General features: G+C 34.0%; 1 protein-coding gene across 5 annotated transcripts in view; it reads left to right on the forward strand.

The window, feature by feature from the left end:
- LOC145286068 (solute carrier family 66 member 2-like) overlaps nt 1-25,383 on the forward strand; it is a 216,274-nt gene that overhangs the window by 64,960 nt on the left and 125,931 nt on the right. The gene's annotated exons all lie outside the window — the stretch shown is intronic.

Here is a 25,383-nt window from a genome sequence, read left to right on the forward strand (position 1 = left end):
ACAAGCGTGGGGGGGGGCTCGGCTTTGCGCGGTCGTAAAATACGCTTAAATATGATATTTTAATTTGTTCAGATTTTTTTACATATTATAGTCGTGATTTCAAACGAAAAAGAAACTAACGTTATCATCTTCCTTGACCACGATATACATGCAACTGATTTTAATATACCCTAGACACTTCCCCATTTGGAGGGAGTCATCTCAACTTGACCAGGGTGCATGCCACGCTAGGATTAAAAACGATATTAGTTTAACGTTGATATAAACAATGTTAGCTTAACGCTGAAAAAACAATGTATGCTTAAAAGTTAAAAAAAAAAAAGTCATAAAAAATAATGCCTATTTACTTGTTTTGTTTCTTTTGTAATTTCTACTTCATTTTCTTTAATTTATTGAGGTTTTGCATACAAATGAGAAATATGACACGTAACAATTCTATTTAGCCGACATCTAAGCATTCTCGTCTGCCACCTGTTCGCAAATTGTTGCGATTGAACAACTTGCATTTGTACAGTTAAGCACAAGGTCAGTTTTTACAAAAACATTTTTTTATGATTACGCTAAAATAAACTAATCCAATCTCTTCTGAATCTGCAAACAAATGTGCTCGTATTTATTTGTGGACTGTTAACCTCATCTTCATAGTTGTTTTTTTCACCACGTTTCGGCCAACTATCCCTCTGGCCTTTGTCAAGTGGTTAACCGTGAAGGGATAGGAATGCTGAATCTGTTAACTGTATTCTCAGTAATTACTGCCTTCCATAGTTGTCGCCTCACCGCGTTTTTGGCCTACTAATCCTCTGGCTGCCTTTGGGTAGGATTGAAACTGCTATCTTCAGGCAATGCTCACTTGGATAACGTAATGAGACAATTATGGAAGGCAATAATTACTGAGGATACAGTTAAGACTCAGCATTCCTATCGAGTTGTGATTAACCACCTTGAAACAACTATGAAGATGAGGATAACAGTTCGCAAATAAATAATAAATATACAAATTACTCATCGCAAAGGACTCCAATAATCAAATAAATGTTCATATATTAATTCCTATTTTAGTCACAAAGGAGAATTTATTTTGTCTATTAAAGATTAAAGAAATTCTTTCCTTCATTTTTTTTTTTTTTTTTTTTTTTTTTTTGTCTGTTCATAAATTAAATTTGCAAACATGATCATTCTTTTTATCATCAATTATTATAAATCTCTTTTCGTTTTTTTTTTTTATAAAAATTAATTTAAAATCTGTATATTTAGGCAGCTTCTTTCCTTTTAAGCATGTTTGATTAAATAAGACAATTCCTCTCGAGATATTTTAGTTATGATCCTTTCTAGGTTTTTATTAGTGTTCTTGTTTTTGGCAAAAACTGGCTGATGGAACTACCATAGTCACTTTTTTCTTTGTCCATGAAAATTATTTATTTTTATTTTTTTGCATGCGTGATTATTCTTCCTAATCTTTTCTAATCTGTTATTAGGATTAAGCCTCACATTATTTGCTCATAAAAATGTGCATATGTGATTATTGAAACAAACTGGATTCATGTATGTTCACTTATTATATAGACTAGCAGGACCAGTGTCCCAATGTTGCCTGGAGGAAATATGGCACAAAGCCGGAACTGGACCCGCTCTCCCCAGCTCGGTGCATTAACATATAGTCATATAAATTACTGACCCTGGATAAACTGCTAAAAAATTTTCACGTAGAGATGTTATTAAGAAAAGATGTGAAAACTGAAAGAAATAATTTGCTTGTTAAATATTGATCTGAGCGTGTAATATTTTAAATAAATAAATGGAAGTAAATAATCAATGGAATTGTTTTATCTGGACAAATTCTTCCCCCCCCCCCCCGGAAAATAAATTACGATTTTCTAGCGTGAGAAGCATATATTTTGAAAAAAGCTATTACTAATTTTGTAGTTTCATTTTTTATGTTAGTGAAACATTTTTTGTTAGCTGAAACAGATTTGCACATAAAGATTATGTATGTTTGTGGCTCGTTATGGCCATCAATGGCTACTATGTGATGGGTGGCCGTGACCACTGGCAGTCACAGGTGGTCGTGATCATTGGCTGCCATTGTTGACTCTGGTAAATAATGGGCAATGGCAGACGTATAGGTATGGGGGGGGGGGTTAAGTCTTTGCAGGTTCTGTCCGTTTTTTTGATTAGCATTTGAATGAAGTTTAAATATATACGAAATTAGTGAAGCAATTGTTTTCAAATTTGGACAGCCGGAAGTAGGAGCATCGGATGTATCATGTCCAGCCATCAGTTATGAGCCAGACAGCTGTGAGAAGGATAGAAATGTTTAGAGATTTTGTTCGGGGCTGTTTGTGTCCTAACCACTGTATCGCATCCTTATTAAATAAAGTGCTTACCAGTGATGAAAAGTGGGTTCTGTACAAAACTTTTAAGTGTTCCAGACATTGGTTGTCTCCTCAGGATGCCATTTCTCACACCACAAGATCACCTATGCACCCACACAAGATTAGATTTTGTCTCTGGACAGGTCGTCAAGTGGTTCATTATGAAATAGCGATGGGCTAAACGGTCCCTGGAGGAACTATATTCACAGCAGCTGAAACATTTGCAATGGGCATTGTGCCAGAAGTAGCCAGTGCTGGTAAATCGCAAATGTGTTTTTTCTCCAGGACAATGTTAGGGATACCATACAACAAATTGTGTGGGAGACTTTGTGCTATTCACTTTATTCATCTAACCTTGCACCATCAGATTACCACCTCTTCCATTCCCTGCATAATCATCTTTGTGGAAAATCCTTCACTAATGAAGCAGACTTGCACTAAGCTCTCACAGACTTCTTTACATCGAAAACCCCTTAGTTCTACCACAAGGGAATTGAATAGCTGAAGATACATTGATAGAAGGGGCTGGATGTCGATGGTTGTTATTTTGAAGACTAAATATAAGTTACATATACTGTGAAGCATTTTTATTCCTTTAAAAACGGACAGAACTTTTTTTTTTTTTTTTTGTTACCTTGTATTAATGTTAGATAACATACTATTTAAGTCTAAATTCTAAATATCAGACTGACTTTATTTTATATTTATGTAAAATGTAGGTAAAGAATCTAATCTGAACTGACACTGCTCAGCCATTTTGTTTTTTCAAATCCGATTATGTGAAGTTTCTTTCATGTTTGAAAGCAAAAAAAAATTCCTTTTCAAGAAATATGGAAGCCAAGAATATAATGGCCATTGACATGTGGAATTGGCAGACAGGATTTCAAGACTTCTCAGATCTCTTATAGTAATTTTATGCACTTGAGATTGGAATATTTAAAGAAATTTATGGTTAGATTTTATTTGTGTGAACGAATCTAGTGTTGACTGGGAAGAACATTTTGATCACCTTTTGTTTTTTCTTATTTCTTTCTTTCTTCCCCTCCCCCCCCCCTCTCTCTCTCTCTCTCTCTCTATATATATATATCTATATATATATATATATATATATATATATATATATATATATATAGTGTGATGGGGCGATTCCAATATTTTCCGTGATTCTGATACAATTACCGATTTTGATTTTTAATAAATTTTCAGACTACTGTAAAACTTCGTGTTGTGTGCATGTATTTTTGCGAAAATATAAGAATGTGGGGAAGGGCGCATGTTATACGATTAGATTGATTAAATTATTTTTTCTGATCTTTTCCTCATAATTGATTGAAAAAGGTGATTTGATTAAACACGCTAAAATTTTCAATATTTTCCACTTGTGCCAATTTTTTTTGTTGATCTACTTGTGCCATTTTACTTGTGCTATTTCTTCCAGTATCATTTTTATCCTAAATTCATTGTTATGATATACATTTTTTAGTTTTACTTGAAGTTTAAAAAACAATAAATATTTCATTTCATCAGTGGTACCAACAATAAAGAAAAGGATTTAAACACCAAAAAAGAAAAATAAATGAATCGTTGCTTATCTACAAGTTTTGTCACGTGATATTTACAAAGTGTCATCTGAAAAATAAAACGAGTTTTTTTTTTTTTCTTTTTTTTAAAAATAAGTAAATGAACAAAAAAAAATTGATAACCCAATTTTTTTTGTTCGTTGGCTTAATTTTCATTTCTTTATTTTTTTAAATTGTACTTTTTAAATTAACTCCATTCGTTTTGCAATGACATATCGGGTGATTAATCTTGAAGATAACTGAATCGTTTCTGTAATCGGAATTTTCTTGATTCTCATATCGATATTCCAAAAAGTTTTGTTTTCAATTAATCATCCCAACACACACATTTTTATAAACATTTTTGTGTCGGTACACTAGTCATGCTAACGTTTCGGTCAATAACTAATAAAAGATCTCCTCAGACTTACACTTTCTGAATTTATATTTGTAATTAATCTGAATTAAATATAATAAACGAACAAAAATTTTGCTATTTTTCAAAGTCCAAGGTTTTCTTCATCCTACAAATAACTTTTTCCAAATAAACAAACTTTGGTACATTTTTATATATGCTTTGTCATATTTAATAAAAATTGAGCTTCTAATCTTAAAAACTATAACAAACAGTGAAAAATGATCGCAAATGAAATATAAAATGGTTAACATAAAGGAAATATGAGACATAAATGATGAAAAAAAAAAAAAAAAATTTTTTAAAAAAAGCAAAGAAATGGTATGGCAGTTATGTAACCCCTCTTTGTTTTATTATTATTATTATTAAACTGACAAATTCATATATACCCCTGTTTATTTTGTATTAAATTTCATTTTATATTATGCTCTACCCTCAAATGTTGAGGTTCATATATCCTGATAGGTCCCTATATAAAGAATCTATCCATATTGAAACCCATTTGATATATATACATTCCTCTGAAGAGATGAGCCTTATATCGAAAATCCATGGATTAAGGAAAGAACTTCCGGTGTCATGGATTTCTGGTTCAAATAATAATTTTTTTTTTTTTTTTTTTTTGAAAACTATATTTTACGGGGGGGGGGGGAATATAAAACCTACAATTTTTAATTTACTCAATCTAGTATATTGAGCAATTTTATTTGGCTGGGATTATCTTATATTAAAATATTTTGGCCCAAGAATATTTTGTAAGACCGTGAACCACAAGATTGATTAATATGTAATTTAATTTATCTCAACATTATATATATATATATATATATATATATATATATATATACTAGCAGATGTACCCGGTGTTGCCTGGTATTAAATGTAACGTTAAATTGTAAAAACAAAAAAAACAAAACAAATGAAGTAAAAAAACAAAAAACAAAAGAAACTGAGATATGTGCATTTTTTTTTTTTTTTTTACATAGGCATCACCACTTATCAAGGCCAAGAGGCCACTCAAGGATAAGGGTTAAAGAGTGTGCAGTAGACATTGGACAATATAGTAATCATTAGTTATGAAAATTTGGTAAATTTGATAACTTATATGGAACGACTCATCAAGAACTTATTTACGTTAGACTTGAACACAACCATATTGTAGTCAGCCGGAAAGCAGGAAAGCGGAAGACAATTCCACAGGCGTGCAGTTCTAAGAAAGCTTTGTTCATGGAATCTACGTTTAGTTTTAGGCACAGATAAAGAGTGGGGGGAATTATTGATAGTGTGTACAGCTAGACGAGTGTTTCTTGTGAAAGTTTGGCGAGGGGGGACCATAGATTGAAGCTCAGTTGAACACCTTCCATGAAAATAACGATACATCAGAGACAAACTCGCAACATCTCTTCTGTGAGATAGAGGTTGCAAGGAAGAGAAAAGCACATCTCCTACGAGGCTACGAAGTCTATTTTGAACTCTATCAAGGCAGGACAAGTCCTTTCTAGCAGCTCCTGCCCAGATGTGGCAACAGTATTCCATCCTTGGACGTACCTGGCTCTTATATAGGTAGAGAATAACATCAGCAGTGAGATATCTACCGGATCGATAGAAAGATCCCACCATTTTTCCAGCGGCCTTGGCAACAGATTTGGTACGTGTTCCATTTAAGATCAGGAGTAAAGGTCAAGCCCAGAAGCTTGTCAAAACTTGAGGCCTCCTGAAGACGAGAGCCATTCATTTCAATTGATGCCAGATGTGGATCAGAATGTTGATGATGTAAAGAGAGAAGCTTGGTTTTAGATGCATTAAAAGTAACCAGCCACTCCTTTCCCCATTGTACTACGTGCTCAAGATCAGAGGAGAGAGAATTGGAGAGAACTTGCATGAATGTGCATGCGAGTATTATGTTTTTTCTAAACAATTCATTTCTTGTAGTAAAAAAAAAAGATTGAAACCAAAACCTAAAGACAATGAATCAAGTATGATAACCATTAGGCCAGCTTGCCACAATCTTTAAAGTGTTTTCAAACCTACTTATTCTTAACATAAGGAATCTGTCATGTGAACGATTCACACATGCACAGTCGTGTAACAGTTAAGATAAAAATCTGATGAGTCTACCCCCCAGTTTCAATTTTTCAATTTTGATCCCTTAGCAGCCCCCCCCCTTTTTTTTTTTTTTTTTTTTTTTTTTTTTAATGAAAAAACAGATTAAAAAGCTTTCCACATGTCTGTATACTCTATATATCATATTTCAAATCTGTACATCAAAAATTTGTTGAGTATATAGTTTGAGAGTTCGCCTCACACACATTCACTTATATATATATATATTTTTTTTTTATTTTTTTTATTTATTTATTTTTTTTATTTATTTATTTTTTTTATTTATTTATTTTTTTTATTTATTTATTTATTTTTTTTAATCAATTTTCACTCCAAACAAGGCACAGTGCCACTTTGAAGTAGGGACTACTATCGGGGGCATAAGTTGCAGGGGCATTATGAAGGGAGATGAGTAGCAAGATGTTTGTTCACATTACATTTAAGTTTCTGCATGTCAGTACAGTTGGGAAAGCAGAATCCCGTAAGGGAGTTCCAAAGTCTAGCAGTTCTGGGGAAGATTATAGCTTTCCCTCATTCACTCAATACGATGTCTTTTGGAGGATTCTTTTTGATGGCGAAGTAGTTTTGAGGAAGCAGATTTTAGAGGGACATTTTTAGGAAAACCAGTTTTAGGTAAAATTCAAGTAAGAGAGCGAAAGAAATGTTATGATTAACACAAAGAAAATGAGATCAAAAAGCATGATTTCATAAAAAAAAATATTTTAATACAAGGTTAAAATGGAAGTTTACGTAGAAAAACATAAAATGTTTGTATTTTGAGTCTTTGAAGAACAAGGGGATTCATTAGTGGAAATAATTAGGAAGTCCGAGTCAATAATTTAAGAAACATGAATTATCCACAGGTCTGTAAAAATGTAATCAAAAGTTCTCCACGCAATTGCACAAATTAAATTGCTTAAAAGTTATTAATAAAATACATTCGTTTTCATTGTAGAAAAGGATAGCATGTGTGTCACGCTTACATCTGAGTGACTGTTGTTTGTTATGCATTTTAATTTTTTTTATAAATAATTTTATCAAGAATTCGTCATACGTTTTGGTTTCGATTTCGATTATAACTGAAGAGAGGTGGAAAAAAGGGGGGCAAAGAGAGAGAGAGATAGGTGAAGAAAGAGGGGAAGAGAGAGAGAGAGGTGAAGAACGCCCCTCTTTCTCCACCTTTCTTTCTCTCTCTGTCCATCTTTCTTCACCCCCCTCTCTCTCTCTCTCTGTCCCTCTTTCTTCACCCCCCTCTCTCTCTCTGTCCCTCTTTCTTCACCCCTCTCTCTCTCTCTGTCCCTCTTTCTTCACCCCTCTCTCTCTCTCTGTCCCTCTTTCTTCACCCCTCTCTCTCTCTCTGTCCCTCTTTCTTCACCCCTCTCTCTCTGTCCCTCTTTCTTCACCCCTCTCTCTCTCTCTCTCTCTTTCTTCAACCCCCTCTCTGTCCCTCTTTCTTCAACCCCCTCTCTGTCCCTCTTTCTTCACCCCCCTCTCTGTCCCTCTTTCTTCAACCCCCTCTCTGTCCCTCTTTCTTCACCCCCCTCTCTGTCCCTCTTTCTTCACCCCCCTCTCTGTCCCTCTTTCTTCACCCCCTCTCTGTCCCTCTTTCTTCACCCCCCTCTCTGTCCCTCTTTCTTCGCCCCCCTCTCTGTCCCTCTTTCTTCGCCCCCCTCTCTGTCCCTCTTTCTTCGCCCCCCTCTCTGTCCCTCTTTCTTCGCCCCCCTCTCTGTCCCTCTTTCTTCGCCCCCCTCTCTGTCCCTCTTTCTTCGCCCCCCTCTCTGTCCCTCTTTCTTCGCCCCCCTCTCTGTCCCTCTTTCTTCGCCCCCCTCTCTGTCCCTCTTTCTTCGCCCCCCTCTCTGTCCCTCTTTCTTCGCCCCCCTCTCTGTCCCTCTTTCTTCGCCCCCCTCTCTGTCCCTCTTTCTTCGCCCCCCTCTCTGTCCCTCTTTCTTCGCCCCCCTCTCTGTCCCTCTTTCTTCGCCCCCCTCTCTGTCCCTCTTTCTTCGCCCCCCTCTCTGTCCCTCTTTCTTCGCCCCCCTCTCTGTCCCTCTTTCTTCGCCCCCCTCTCTGTCCCTCTTTCTTCGCCCCCCTCTCTGTCCCTCTTTCTTCGCCCCCCTCTCTGTCCCTCTTTCTTCGCCCCCCTCTCTGTCCCCCTTTGTTCGCCCCTCTCTCTGTCCCCCTTTGTTCGCCCCTCTCTCTGTCCCCCTTTGTTCGCCCCTCTCCCTGTCCCCCTTTGTTCGCCCCTCTCCCTGTCCCCCTTTGTCGCCCCTCTCCCTGTCCCCCTTTGTTCGCCTCTCTCCCTGTCCCCCTTTGTTCGCCTCTCTCCCTGTCCCCCTTTGTTCGCCTCTCTCCCTGTCCCCCTTTGTTCGCCTCTCTCTCTGTCCCCCTTTGTTCGCCTCTCTCTCTCTTAACCCTCCCTCTTAGTTCTTTTTTTTTCCTTCTTCCTTTTGATTCGTCCCTCTCTCTTCTTCCCTCTTCCTTTTGATTCATCCCTGTCTCTCTACATCTTGATTCACTCCTCTTTCTCTGTCTCTTTCTTAATATCCTCTTTTTTTCTTGATTCCTCTTTCAATATTCTGTTTTCTCTTAAATAGTTTTCTTGTTGAAAATTCATGCTTCGTCTTCTCTTCCTCTAGAAAATTTCAATTTTGTTTTACTAAAAACAAAAAAGCCATTAAATCTCATCTGATTTGAAAACTTTTTCACCACTTGACTTTCACTTATTGTTTTTCTTCTACCACTCCCCCCCCCCCCAAAGAAAAAGAAATATTTTTCCTTTGAAAAAAATTTTACATCACGTTTTTTTTTTTTTTTTTTTAAATTTACTGAAATGGCCTTTTCTCCATTCGATTAAAACAGATTCACCATCAATAAAATTGTTGATTATGACCCATTTTGATTGAGACATAGCGTTTTACATCAAAGGCCGACTTGACCAGAATGAGGTGTCGATTTGAACATTTGTGAATTTCACATCTCCAAAAAATATCGAAGCAAATCTATTGAATTTAATTTTGTGGGTTGATTATTTGTATTATTCAAATTACCATTCTCATTTTATTAGCTTCTGTTTATTTGCCTCACAAGATAAGTTTTTATTGTGAGAAAAATCCAGCTTCCCCAAAAAGAATACTCTGGATTGGAACAAAAAAATAAAAATGCTTCCATCTAGAAGGACATCCCTTCCACTGAGCGAGGACAGAACTAAGTGCAGCATCAGAACGAATGTGATGTCCTTTTCTCCTCCCTGCAATCCCATCGTCGCAGAAAAGACGATGTGAGTCTATCTACTCTATCGTTATTTTCATGACAAGTGTTTGATTGAGCTTCAATCTATAACACCCCTCCCCCACTAAAATTTCTGCAAGCACTTGATCTAGCTAAAATCACTATTAACAATTTCTCACACTCTGTGCCTAAATCTAAACTTAAATCCTATGAACAAAGTTTCTTTCTTAGAACTGCCCACCTATGGAATTCTGTATCACTGGTTTGCTTTCCAGCTGATTACAACATGGTCACCTTCAAATCCAACGTAAACAAGTTCTTGTTGAGCTGTCCTCTTAAATAATCAAATTCTACAATTTCCACCACTATCAACATTGTTGTCTCATTGACCAGCTTACATTTCCTAACCTTTATCTACAAGTGGCCTCCAGGCCTTGATAAGTGGTGACGCTTTTGTAAGCAAAGATACTACACTTTGCTCCTAGCCAAAAAGCCGAGAAACATACTTTGTTTTTGATATTTATGCAGAACAAAGGCCGTGCAATGTTTGGAATTTTTCAGGCAGTTTATGCTGGAAAGTTTCAGGATTATTTTTTTAATATTTTTATTTATTTATTTATTTATTTTTTTTTTTTTTTGCTGGTTATTTTATTTTTTTTTTAATGAAAAATAAACCAATGACAGCAAATTAATGTTTTCCTAAATGATGTTGACTGTTGCGATTTCATTAGCTCAGCGTTTTTGCACCATTTAGCATTTTCCGTAACCTACCTGAAAAATTCCAGTGGTAGCACAATCCTTATTCTACACAAGTGCTCAAGTTACTATTTAGCCTTTTGGTCAAGATCAAAGTGTAGTATCTGTTCTTCGGATGCTGCACTTCATTTCTTGTTCTCTTTCGGTGGAGGAGAAATCCTTCACGACTGAGACAATTTTTATTTTTGTACCTTTTCTCCACGTTAAAAAACGACCCTGGTGTCTAACTCTGTCCCGTGGGGAGGCATAGTAAATAGGTACTATTTGTGTTTTATGTAAAAAAAAAAAAGAAAAAAAAAATGTTTAAAGTTCGTTTACACTAGTTTCCATGGTAACCAGCAAAAGATGAAGCATTGACCTACTTTTAGTTTCAAACCCTAACATGATTTTTGGACATGTTTTACCCATTTAATATGCACGCTTTCTTTTTCATAGATTCTTTGCTTGCTCTTTTTTCCCCCCAAGGAAATAACTGCTTACCGTCGTTGTCCGAGCAACCGTATGTCTATGAAATATTGATTTGTTCTTTATTTATACGTTCATGAATTGATCCTTTGCTTTTGAAGTGCACCTACAAAAAGTATGACTTGTCTGTCAAGTGTTTAAACCTGATTACCTCACAAACAATCTGGTAAACTGACAACTGCTCAGACAATGGAACTATTTTTTGTGTTCTTCACACAAATACAAGTTTTGGTCAATCTGTTTGTCAGATTTTATCCAATGAAAAAATTCATTATTTTATTTTTCAATGAATTATGAAAATGGAGCCAGAAGAATGAATTTTACACTTGGGCCCAAAAGAATAGGTTGTATAGTGGAGCCAGAATAATGTCTTCAGCTCAAATGGAATGTTATAATATTTGGAATAAAGACAGTAAGGGTTTTATTTATCTGGGTAAAAAAAAAAAAAATCTTAATGCTATTATGTATGTTATGGATCGGCAACTCCCACGACTCTGTGGACTGGATCATGTTATAATGATGGGTCGCAAGCCGGATAAAGACCATAAATTAATTACACATGCAGACTTTTCCTACCCTAAATACTTAAAATTCTCTGATGTTAAAACTAATCATGGGTAATCAGGCTTTTTGTCTATAAAACAGCCAAACCAAACTCATGAATACATATTTGAACATATAAAGAACTTAAAGTATAAAAGAGTTAATGTGCCATAAAGAACTGTCAAACATCTTTTGAGCCAGTTTCTATTTCTATGACCCCCCCATTTTTATTTTTTATTTTATCGCCCCTTTCTATTTAATCTCTTTTTTTTTATTGTTTTAATGGAAGATGTAAATTTCTAATCACTATTTCATCATATTTGTATTTTTTTTCTTACTTGTTCACTTTTTCTCATGAAGTTTCTTTCTATCAAAACTAATTATTTATCTGCATTGTTTAGCCAGAAGAAAATGCCAAAATAGAAGTTTCAGAATGTTAACAAAGTCATATTTCTTCCCATTCTCCTCAATCTCCTCTTACTGACCCAACTCTCCCCTCCCCTCCCCCTTTCTAATATCATCTAAAATATTGATGTTTCCCTGGCGTATTTATAGAAACATGATTCAACTCACTCAAACACTCTGGTTTCATAATTTAATAAAGCGAATCAGCTGCTAATGATTTCTTGTAATTGTTTTCTCTCTATCACATCAAATACTAGCTGAAATACTCTTACATCGCCGGAGGTTCATCATCCATGATGATTTGCTTTAACTTTTTTGATCATTTGTATCTCAAAATCATACCTTGCCTCCATAGTGGAAAAAATGACCCACTCATTTATCATTCCATTCGTCTCGCTCTCCCCTTCACAAAAAACTCTTTGATTTGTTAATCAAGCGCTAGTCCACCATCTTGTAAATATTAAGCTTCTTTCTAATCAACAGTATGAATTTAGCCAAATCTGTTCTACTATGGATAATTTAACCGTCATCTCTGAACCCATGTCTCATGCACTGGATAAGGCAGAGGATCCTAGGACGATAGCCCTTAATATATTCAAAACCTTTAAGGGTCTGGCATGAAATGCTTCTCATAAATATTAAATCATATGGTATTTCTGGATGAATACTAAACATCTTCAGATCTTTCCTAGACAAGAGAAAGATCCATATTGTCTTCGATGGCTGTACACCTAAACATGACATTAATGCAGGTGTGCTCTAGGAACCTTTATTGTTCCTATTATTTATAAAATGAACTTTCTGATAAAATTGTATCCGAGATGGGTATATTTGCTGATGATACCACACTCTATAATAGATATGAAGGAAAACAGATGTACATATATCCAAGGCAATAGAAGAAACCACAGAAAGTTCCCTTCAGAGTGTGGGAATGGGGGAGGGGGCTATAGATGGATGATAACCATTAATAATACTAAGACTAAACTTCTTTCCTTTTAACAACTACAAAAAAAAAAAACTTCCCAACCACTGATTACCATGACACATCATACCTGAGAACCCATCCTTTAATTTGGATGGCTTCCAATTCACAGACACGGTGTTAGAAAATTACTTACATCTGAGAGTATCCTGTATCTGTATAAAGCCACCATTTTTCAGTCTCTCCACACTGTCATCATATTTTTATGCCAATTCCTTAATTATATCTTTGATATATTAGCAACATAATTAATATAACTTCTCAGTCTAATTGCTTTCTCCAAACTTTCTAAAACAGTGCTCATCACTTCTTCTGTCGTATGTGTAACATCATATCCAATTAGATATTATTGATTTACTTTCTTACGATTTTTAGTTTATAAAAGAGAGGTCAGATGTTTGAACCTTTATGATCCCTTGTTGGAAATGTTTCCAGTTTTCAACATTATGCCAGATTTATCTCGGCAATTATATTTTAGCTCATTTATCAAATGTATCACTAATATTTAACAGTAGATGCTAAACACCGGATGTGGGGTTATAATTATAATCTTTTAAATTTCATCTTTTTGTACTTAACATAATAGGTAAATATATTCATCTGGGAGAATCAAGCGAGTGCGCATTTGAGCCGGTGAAGTTCACCATAAGTAAATCAGAGCATGTATGCATAAATCCAGGGAGTCGGTGGTTAGAATTAAGATTTTAAAATCTCTCTTACCAATACACACAGAGCAAATAGACATTAAATAAAAACTGTTCCATATTTATAAATCCCATTATTTTATAAAGTCTTAATTAAAATTTTATCTTATTCTTTTCACTAGTAAAGTAGTTAACACTAAAAATTATCTTTTTTTATTGCTATTCCATTACTTTTATTAGTATATTCACTTTTTTTTTTTTTTTTTTTTTTTTTTGTAGAACTTTTAATTTGAATATTATATTTCAATTTCACAGATTGGAATATTAAACAAACAGGAAGTCTTAAAGAATAATTTTGGGTTCCTAGTAAAAAAAAAAAACAAAAAAAAACAAAAAAAGTCTCCCTCAAAAATACAAAGAACATAACATTGATATCATCCTGGATCGACATATTACATTTGTAAATAAATAATTAATAGTTGGTATCGGTAGTGTTATGTTTCTGGAATTTTCAGGGCAAACTTCAGAAAGAAAGAAAAATTGTACATATTTTTTCTTTTTTGAAAAAATTAAAACCTAGCACAACCGATACTATCCTTGTTTGACACATGTTATTAAATAAATAATTAATAACCGAAAATTATTGAAATCTTTTAATATTGTCACTTATGATTTACTTTGTTTCGTATTGTGTTTTTCTAACAAACTGCATTGTCATAGCCTTCAAACACAACTCCTGATACATTATGCACAATGCTTCAAGCAAACTACATCCTCCTTATTTTATATCCTATTAGTCTTACATTCTTACAATAAAATTGTGTTTCTTTGAAATACAAGGTGACTTTCCCCTCAAAAGAAAATCAGTCCATGGAATCGTTAATTAAATTCACAATCATTTCTGCAATCCAAACATATGTTATAAATAAACTTCAGTCTATGCCTGATTTGTTTCTGCCATGATTGTTCAAGTTTATTGCCGTTCAATAATAAACACGCCTATTCTCGTCGACATACAAAAATCAAGAGAAAGATTTCTACTAGTTTCCTTGCCACGTCTCATTCGGGACTGCCGGTGATGTCATGTTCTTGCAACCTAAATTGGAATATAAAATTAAGATTTTTTTATAAGCTGACCCCAAAAATAAAATGCCACCAATGGAATCATTAATCCTGTCTGCAATCCAAAAATTTTTGCTACAAAATAATCTCCAGTCTATGCTCGATCTGTGCACCAAGTGTTGAATAGCGGGGGACTCATATTAATACGGACTGGGGGATATGATGCAACAGTTCTTAACATAGAAGAGAGGAGATTCATTATTATGATGAAGGCACATTACTTGTAAGGGTGTTATACAAGAGTTTGTTTATAGGTGAATGTGTAAAACATTAATCTTTTCGGTTGTAAAGACGACACAAGACAACACAGTTACAAAATATAGATGATTTCTTTCTTCCTCAACCGGCCAATTGGTGATGTCAGGAATTCAAGCTTTTTCGACTACATGGTCTACTCTTCTCCCTTCACCTCTAAGAGGCTTCCAGTCTCCAACCGACTATCACTATGTGTGATCTGCTCGATTATCTGATCCTCTCTAACTTCGAACCCTCAATTCATATATTGAGAAATCTCCTTTGTTTATGATGTCAGAAATGTGGCTCCCAACATGACTTTCTTGATTTACATATTTACAAACACACTTTTGACAAACATATTTACAAACACACTTTTGGCAAACAAAGAATTCCCAATTTTAATTGTTCAATATCTAACTTATTTTTAAACAATATTTTTTAACTCGCATTGTCCATTCTTTTAACTGACATATTTAATATCCAGTTATTCTAAAAGAATGGACAATCACTTTTTTTTTTTTTTTTTTTTTTTCAAACATAAATAATATTTAGCTATTTCTAAAAAAATTAACAATGGACTGCATTCCTAGAATTCAAATTATCTACTTGCCTACAGGGTTCGATTCTAGCCTTTTCCTAAAATCATTTTCACTTATCTTACATATATGAGAAGGGGGCAGCCCTTATCTAACTCGAGTTTCATTCATGAATGTAAGGTTTTTTTTTTTTTTTTTTTTTTTTTTTTCCAACATATATCGTTCAATCATATATCAGATACTTTGGTGTTCATTCTATATGTAGGAATGGTAATCCTGAATGGGTTTCATACTCTGAATTTTATCCCTCCCCTCGATTTTTACCTGTATTATTTCAAAGATAATGTCCAAAACACTTCCCAGACTGTTCCTGAACTGAAGAGAACCATAGCAACCAAAATCTGTGTCAGAATTATTAACAATTTTGAAGGTGCGTTTATGATTGAACAGCAATAAAAACACATATTCACATGGTTGGAATGTAGGAAGGGCTGCGAATTTTATTAACGATTCAACAGGTTAACGAAAAACAAAATCTCATGTAATCGTTAATAAAATTTACAATTTTTTGTGATCCAGTCATATTTGGTATACTAAACTTGAGTCTGTCAGACTTGTCCACCAAACTATCCCATAGTCTGTTTTATTGCCTTAAAATAATAGGCAGTGCTAGACACGATAAGTTAGATATTTTTGTTTATTTAATTTATTCATCCTCCTTTCTTGCTGCTGTGGACTGCTACTACATTAGTCCTTTCCTTTTTATTTACGTCATTTATTTATTAACGCCATCCTGTTCTTCTATTACAGCAATCTCCTCTATTCCCCCTCTTCTCGCCACTTCATTTCCCATTCACCCTTCCTCCCGCAATTTAAAATGGTCAATGAGCAAGTAAACAAGAGTATCTGTTTTATGTTCATATAGTATTTTTCAATGTTATATTAAGGTTTGTACATTCAAACATGTACATTTAATAACCTTAATTTATTGCAGTGGTACTGACTTGAATTCTGTATTATATTCCATTGAATTTTTGTATTTGCAATATTATTACAAATCTTAAATAACAATCGTATTTCTGTAGTTTTCTTATTCATGCAATGAAGTTGATCTTTTATTACAGTTGACAGATAAGAACTAAGAGGAAGATTTTTACAGGTTGGCCCAAAAACGAATGGAATCCTTATTAAAATTCCCAATCCTTTCTGTGATCCAATCATATTTGGTATAAAAAAACTTAAGTCTATATATCTGACTTATCCACCACGTTTCAGTTACAAATGTCCAGCAGTCTTTGTTTTATTACTGTTCCATTGTATGTGGAATATATTGGTGATTCTCTTATGAGTAGGTGTGATCCTGAATGTGCTTCACACTCATCAGACCTGAACTCCCAACCTGGATTATCTCAATAATACGATACGATAGCATTATCGCAAAGATAGTATTTATGAAAACAATTCCCAGATTCTTCTTGAACTGAAGATCTCATCAGTCAAAATCAGGGCAATGCCAAGAGAGGTATGTCATTATGTCATTAATGGGCATCATATTCAGGTCTACTTAGAACGGTAATAACAGAAAATCTCTAAACTTAAGTTTGTATTAAACATGGTTGAATTTCAGAAAGGATTCTGAATTTTATTACCAGTTTTGTATGTGGCATTTTTGGGGTGGGGTCATCCTATATGTGTCTATAAAATAACAAATCTATAAACATTTGAAGATATTAAGAACTTATAGCATCATAACTTGAACAGAATGACTGAATTCAGCATTAAATGGTGCCAAAATGGTTGATATGCTGTAAAAAAAAAAAAAAAAAAAAAATGACCGAAAATTATTTTTAAAATCTGTGACAATGTACCACCGTGTGTTCATTCACTGCATCTCTGATCTCATCCACGTTATGCTGGCTAAAGCCATCCGTCAATCCATTCAATCCTAAGACAAAGAACTCTGTATTCAAAACAAGTTCAATTTATAAACAGTGTTTATTATTTTGGATAAGTGGCATTCACTTCAAGTTTCAATAAGACTTGCAGATCTTTGCTCAACAAGATCGACACACCTAAAACTTCAACACTCGACTCCAACTCTCACTCTGGCTTCTCCTTCTCTGGGTCTTCTTCCTGCCTAAACTCTAATCTTTTGTTGATGGTCATTATTCAGCTGTCGAGAGGAGACATCCACTGAAGATAACCTCCAACTGGTCTCTTACAAATCCGATCCCTGCAGAACTCCTCCATTAAATAAGACACTGTTTTGAACATATGGTCGTCTTCAAGTCCAACATAAACAAGTTCTTGATGAGACGTTCTCCTTAAGTAATCCAATTTTCCAAATTTACACTACTAACAATTACTACGATATTGTTCCATTGACTACTGTACACTCATTAACCCTTATCGAGTGGCCTCTGAACTTTGATAAGTTGTGACTCCTTTGTCAAAAAAAAAAAAAAAAAAAAAAAACTCTTGGGTGGTCTGACTCTTATCAGAGTTATCTTCAGTTTTCTCTTGGCCATACATTGAACAACTGTACCAGCTGTCACTCACATGCACTAGCAAAATCATAATTCACCACACGTTTGTTTCGTTGTTATGAACCAGGTATCTCTGCTAGTTATTTAGTAAATTCCAAACTCCAAAAATTTAAATATCCTTAATGATTTTGTGTCATGGAGAATCGTAAATATCTAAATTTAAAGAAGAAAAATAAGAAATGCTTGAATGTAAGATGGCTTCATCTGCGAACTTGAGCCATTAATATGTAAATGCATTAATGTACAATTTCCATATAAACATTTCATCGGCAGATTGTTGGCTTGTATAGTTACCTTTCTGCACCCAAATCGTGAATTTGGGTGAGCTTGTATTCACCTGATCTGTCTTTTCTTTTGGCCTGCTGTTAGAAGATAAAGAGAGAGAGAGAGGACGGGAGAGGGGATCAATACAATGAAAATCAATAAGAAAGACAGTAATTCACTGATACAAGATCTCTTGTCTGAAAGGGAAAAGTCGGTAAACTATATGTTGTGGTGGTAGGGGAGGGGGTCCCAGACGTAGATTTTTAAAATAATTGTGGGCAACACTGCTAGGTTTCAGCTTGCAAACCTATCTGTCTAAAATATATTTTATTTTCTTTGTAGAAACGCAGTTTTTCAAAGCGTAATTTTAAATTACGAACTATGATCTTGTTGAGATCTCTCTACCAATGTTCATCACTAATTGTGTTCATGCACATCATATAAATATTTTCCATTAACATACATATACAATGATGACGATGGTAAAAATCTGCTTAACACTTTACTGCAGTTTCATGGTATCACAGATAATCATAAGTGTATCTGACTGGCATAAGTCCAAATGTATTTAACTCAAAACCAATCTCTTTTAGTAAAATCCTTAGGACTTCTACTTAGTCATGGCTGACAGAACAAATATGTTACCTCTGAGGATTAAATAAAGAGTTTAGCAAAAAGATTCCTGAATTTGACAAAATACATCTGAAGAAGGTCAGAGGTTACATCAGCCAAAACGTTGTGAGAATAATACTGGAGATGAGAACAGTAGTCCAAAGAATCCAAATAATACGAATAATCAATCCTCATCTAAAAAAATTCAGAAACCTAATAGCAACAATATTAAAGTTTAATTTCAAAAACCTGTAGATGTGATATTTGATGCATAAACGGGCCAGATAACAAAAGGCTAAGATAAACAGTCACTTTTTTCTTTTATTAAGAAGCCATTTAGTGTTTGTCGATGTTAGACTTGACTATGTTGACATTAGTATCAAAGGTTTGTCGTGTATCAACGAACCCTTCCATGTTTGTTGATAAAAACAACAAAAAAGATTGTTTACCTTCTAAAGGGACCATATTGTGCACATTGTATTGAATACTTTTCTGTTACAATATTAGTGTACAGGGAAGATACAATATTTGTGTGAGGAAGAAAATTTCTAGGCAAAAATTGATCTTTTTCCTTGTTTAAAATTAGGGTTTTTTTTAATAAATAAATAAATAAATAAATAAAATACGATTAATATAAAGTGAAAATCTATATCTATAAAAGTGAAATTATCTGTGTACATTTTCCTATCAAACTACTGTTAATTTTCAGTCTATAGACTTGAGAGTTGGAAAAAATCTTAATCGGTTTTCAGCCAGAAATTTGGCTGTCAAGGGGTCAAAGTTCAACAATTTGACCTTTGAAAACTCTACCAATCTCTTCCAATTTTGGGGTCTAAATACTTAAAATTTTAGATGTAGGTTACTTGAATATGGATCAAACTTTTAAATTTGATTTGAGCCCAAAACAAATGTTAAGGGGTCAAAATTGGGGTCAAAGTTTTAAAAAATTGGACTTCTGCGGTCTCTACTAAATTACTCGGTCAATTTTTAGTCTAAACATTTGAAATTTTACAAAAAGTGTATTCACACATAGGGCAAACTTTTTAATCGGCTTTTGGCTGCCAAGGGGTCAAAGTTGAAAAAGTTGATCTTTGCAGACTCTACCAAACTCCTCCGCCAATTTGAGGTCTAAACACTTGAAATTTTAGATATAGGTTACCTGGACGTGAGTCAAATTTTTTAATATATATAAAGTTATGAACAGTACATAGGGCCCGAGCAAAGCCGGGCTGAACTGCTAGTATTAGTGTAAAAAAAGTATATAGCAAATGTTATCAAAGGCAAGATAAGTTACTCTTCTACCTAGCTGAATAAGTCTTTAATGTTTTAACTTATTTTGAAGCATTTAAGTTCAAAAAAACAAGTATTGTCAAGTGTTACTTGAGAACAAGAAAAAATAGTTAACATGAGAAGGTTACATGTTTGGAGTTTCGATAATTGCTCAAAAGTAATAAATTAAACAAAATACTGGTGGAAACTCAAACATATTAGTATAAAATAAATATATTTAAAATGATACTGAGCCTCTATACACTAATTTAAAAATATAATTTAACCATTATGAATTAATAAAATAAAGCTAAAATGATAGAAAATAACTTAGGTTATCACCTTTCGGGCACATTTAAAAAAAAATGAGATCGTCAAATTAGCAAAGATGGTGAATTATTAACAAAACTAAAATTAGATTAAATAAAATTTTGAATATAGGGAAGTTAAAAAAAAAAAAAAAATTGTAGTTTAGAAAGTGATGGTTTATTAAAATTTGTTCTTGTTTCTGAAATTGTCACTTCTGTAAAAAAAAAAAAAAAAAAAAAAATCTGCCCTGGTGTTTATGTGGGAGGAGATAAATTATATGGAGGAAAAGCTTTTGCTCCTCTCCTTTTAGAGGAAGATTTTCAGAGATAGAAATGTTGAAAAGAATATATATTTTTTTGTATTAAGAAATGCAAAATGTTTTTTCTTCAACATGATGTTGGCAGTTGTGATGGTTTTGAACAAAGATGTGCATAGGAAACTTTCGGTTATAATTGCAGAATATAGAGGGAGAAAAAGCGATATCATTTTATTATATAGACAACTAGCCTGGGTGCCCGACGTTGCCCAGGTATTTGGAGGTGTGTTGAGCAAAAAAAAAAATGGTAGTAGGAAGGCTCAAACCTGTATCGCGAAGGAGGAAAAGAATGTGAAAAAAAATGTGACATCTTTGCCATTGCATCCATCGCCAAACCGGATGTGACGAAGGTTTAAATTAAGGCTAGTCAATCGAAAAGAGGGGATGACTTTCGAAAATATTGGCAACAAAACTGACCCCATCCTTCTAGAAAAGTGCCCTATTGAGGGTGAAGGATTTAATGTTTTTAGCCAATTTTTTTATATTTGTCGTCCAAAGGGTCGAGTTTCAAAACGATGCCAATCTTGTGAAAATTCTTCGCCTTTGTCAAAAGTTTTAGACATACAGACAGACAGACAGACAGACAGACAGGTGAGATTTATATAATAGATAAACATGGAATATTAACCCTTACCTTCAAATAGCCTTTGGGTCTTGATTCATTTGTACAAAAAGAAATAGATCTTTTTAATAAAGACTGCTATCAGATGGTCCTAATATTGATTATTTTCCTTCGGTGATGAATTAGAGAATCACTTGGTGGAAAATGGAATCTGTAGGTCTACAGCAATTTGACAATGATTGCGTCCACCTTCCTGTTAATCTGAAACTAGAATTCTAATGCTTCTTTGGTTAATGTCATACTTAAATGGTTATATATGATAGATATATTTATATCTAAAGATAAACATGTTAATTTGCATAAACTATCAATGTTTTAAATTTTTACCACTGCTTTGTATGGCTCCATCTTCTTGCTGTTTGCAAAAGTAGCCGAAATTTTAAACATGTATAAATTATTTTTGTGAGGTGTATATCAACTTTTATGTGTGTGTGTGTATACAGGGTGCAAAACAAGTAATGTTCTTTGTTTAATTAATGATTATTATTTTTTATTTTTTTTTTTCCAAATTAAAAATTAACTAAAAATTAAGAGGAGTCACTTATGCCGCATCCTGCATATATACACACACACACACACACACACACACACACACACACACACACACACACACACACGTTGACATACCGGTTCCCATTAGATCATCGAAGTTAAGCAATGTTGAGCCTGGTCAATACTAAAATAGGTGACCATTTGGGAATACCAGGACCTGTATGCGCTCACTGCTTATCTCACCATTGTTTTCAGTCATTTTAAACTGCTTTTTGCCATTGGAATCTGACAGTGCAGACTCAGAAGAGGTGAGGTTGGAAATTGTGCAACTTTTGTTTCACTATTACACGAGCAGGCACCATTACAGGAGGCATCCATTGTCTCTCAAAAATGAACAGATGCCACAAGTGATACACACACACACGCTATCATTTAACTGGGGAGAGTCACTTGGTTGAAGAACGTCCTGGGAACGCAACGAGCTCCCCGAGTGTTCGACACAATATTCAACGATAGCTACATGGAAACATCAACGCAACAAGTCGATATGCCGTTGATTATAACTTGCTGGCATGGGTCACTTCTTCATTGCACCGTTACAGGCATCTTTTCATCGTCGGTATTAATGGCATGCTGGAATTTAAATAGCGAACAAATGCATTTTTATAAAAATATTATTTAAGATTTAACAATGAGAAGCATATTTTTATAAAGACCAGTTGAAACCAGACGCATGTTATGTCGCGTCCGCCGACTTCAGAACCTAAGCTTCAACTGTTTTAACAATACAATCATATTTCAATTCTCTCTTTTAATGAAGAGAGAAGGGGAGTGAAATAGAAATAGAGAGAGAGAGCATTCATACAAAACGTTTAAACATTTTGTTTTTGTACCCATGAGTTCTTTCCGGTTTGACCTTTCAAATTCTAAGATCTTATATCGTTTTGCTTTGGTTCAATATTATAAACAAACTGTCAATCTTGGTTTGAGTCAGTTCAAAATCACAAACACCTGCTTAACACATCTGCACCTCACAAGTACAGACCAAGTTAGGCACAAGGTTTATTAATGTGGAGCCCCCAGCTCCCTCAAAAGGGACGCTTTCCATTGTCAACATAAACGTGTCAGAAGAGTTGTTTCTAAGTGCTTTGTTGTTAGAACTTGTTTGATAGTTGCTATTTGATGTTGCACATTTTTTCAAAATTCTCCATTGACCCCAATGCCCCCCCCCCCTCACTCCTTAGTTTTGTTATATTGATTTCATTGTGTTTATTTTTATTCTATTTTTATTTCAATTTTCGGAGCTAAGTCCTGCAAGACGTTGGTGTCCATTTTATTTTCAGATTTCATTTCTCATTAAAAATCCTGATCCCCCCCCCATCTTCTGAACAACCCAAAGGCTTGCTTTAGAAGGAAATAAAAACAATTTAATTTCTTCAGTAAGATAAAGTTGTTTGGAACAAAACAGCATCCTTCATACTTGAGACTACTCTCAAGTATAAGATATCTTTATTTTGCCATAAAAAAGAAATTCTATATATGGAACACTTACAACCTAGTTACTTCCTCTTATAGTATTTATCTATGACCTGATTCTTTTTCATTTTTGATTATGGTTTTTGGCATATGAATTAATTCACAATAATTGGTCATTTATTTTGTTAAGTCTTTTCTTTTTATGTTTATATATCTTGTTTCTTTGTATACGTTTTTAGGCTTTTTTTGTTTGCACATTCTTTTTTGTCTTCTATATGCTTTTATTTCTACATGGTTTTTGTTTTTACATATTTATTTTTGATTGGTAAGTGTTTTTCAATGGGCCGGGAGAACAGGGTTCGATCTTTGGTCAAGTCATACCAAAGACTTAAAAAAATATTGTGCTTGATGCCCTCGGGCTAAACGCTCAGCATTATAAAGAGGATCAAAAGCAAGTGGAGTAATTCTGAAAATGGAGTAGCACCCTTATAGCAGCTAATGAAAAGGGAGCCTTTGGGTCGCCCTTAACTATAGTCAGACGTCTTTTTGATTTGTACATGTTTGTAGTTTTTTTTTATTTTGTTCGTTTTTGTCTTTTGATATTTCGTTTTTGTCTTTTGATATTTTATGTTTTTTCCATTTTTATCTTGTCTTGATTATTTTTTTTTATTTTTTTTTAATTTTTAAAAATTTTTTTGTTTTTTTGTGGAGTGAAAAATTAGCACTGGTTAGTAGCCCGTCATGATTCGTCTACTTAGCTATTCTGAGTGAAAAAGTTATGTCAGTTCGGAATATTAACTTATTATTCTAAAAGAGGTGACTATTTTACTAAAGTAGTTGAAAAAAAAAATCATTTTTTCTTACATTTTGTTATTAATGTTATAAAACTTTGATATAAAGTTTTATAACACTATCACTCTCAATGCACTTTTGTCAGGAATTCAATGACACATCTCTGCTTCTAATTCACACCAATAACGAGTTGCTTTCTCTCACACTAGCAATATCTGTAACAGAGATGAAACTTTCAGGTGATGAATGCATAAATTCACTTATAACAATGCAATATGCAATCTCCTCTGATTCCTTCAAGCAAAAAAAAAAAAAAATAGAAGGCATTACTTTTGGAACGCCCCTCATACAAGTCCAAAGATAAAAACGTGTGCAAATTAGTAAAATAAGTTTCTTTACTTCTGTTTTGCTCTTAGACAATGTAATTCTATGCTATCTGTGTTGGAGATATGCCCCTCCCTTTTTTTAAATATTACAGTTTTGATTCCAATCAATCTGCCTGAACAAATACATTTTTTAATGATAGCCATTTAAAAATAATTCTAATCCAAACAAAGTATTTTTTGAAAGAACTACATCTATCTAATTACATTTTATTCTTAACAGCATGCTACAATGATCGACAATAAAAACTGGCAAACCAGAATCAAATAGTTTTTTTTTTTTTTTTTTTTTTTTTTACACGGTGGTCACCACTTATCAAGGCCCGGAAGCCACTCAGGGATAAGGGTTATTGCAAGTACAGTACGTTAGTGTGGAGATTTAATGAAGTGTTTACTTAAGAGGGCGGTTCGTTAGGAATTTGTTAACGTTGGACTTGTAGGAAGAATGACAAAGGAAGAAAGGAAGCAATGACAAAGAAACCATAAAGACTGGCTGTACTTTATATATTACATAAGGATAAACATGCTAAAATGAGGTAATAATCTGGATGCAGGCATACAGAAGAGTTCTCCGTATTCAATCGTAGACAATGCCAGGTATACCTTTTGGCATTTTCGTCTTCATATTACCAAATTGATTCTTTACTCTATTTTTAATTGGTTTGTGTTAGTTCCGGCCTAATTAATTGCCGTTTCTCTTTCAATGTTATGAGATTTGACAAGCAAAACGCAAATAATTTGTGGATGGTTTGTATAGCTTTAACCTTTATATATTTCTTTGACATGAATAGTTATTCAAACGGATACAATAGGCAGCCGAGCCTCAACTAAATAGGCAATTTATAAAAGAATAAAGGCAATTATTTTATGAAAGAATTTTAGCAATCCGAATCTAAAGGTCATAAAATGTGACATTTTACAAGGTCATTTATTTT

The sequence above is a fragment of the Euprymna scolopes genome, chromosome 1 (assembly GCF_053919585.1).
Source record: "Euprymna scolopes isolate OS-2025 chromosome 1, ASM5391958v1, whole genome shotgun sequence".
In the NCBI taxonomy this organism is placed as follows: Eukaryota; Metazoa; Mollusca; class Cephalopoda; order Sepiida; family Sepiolidae; genus Euprymna; species Euprymna scolopes.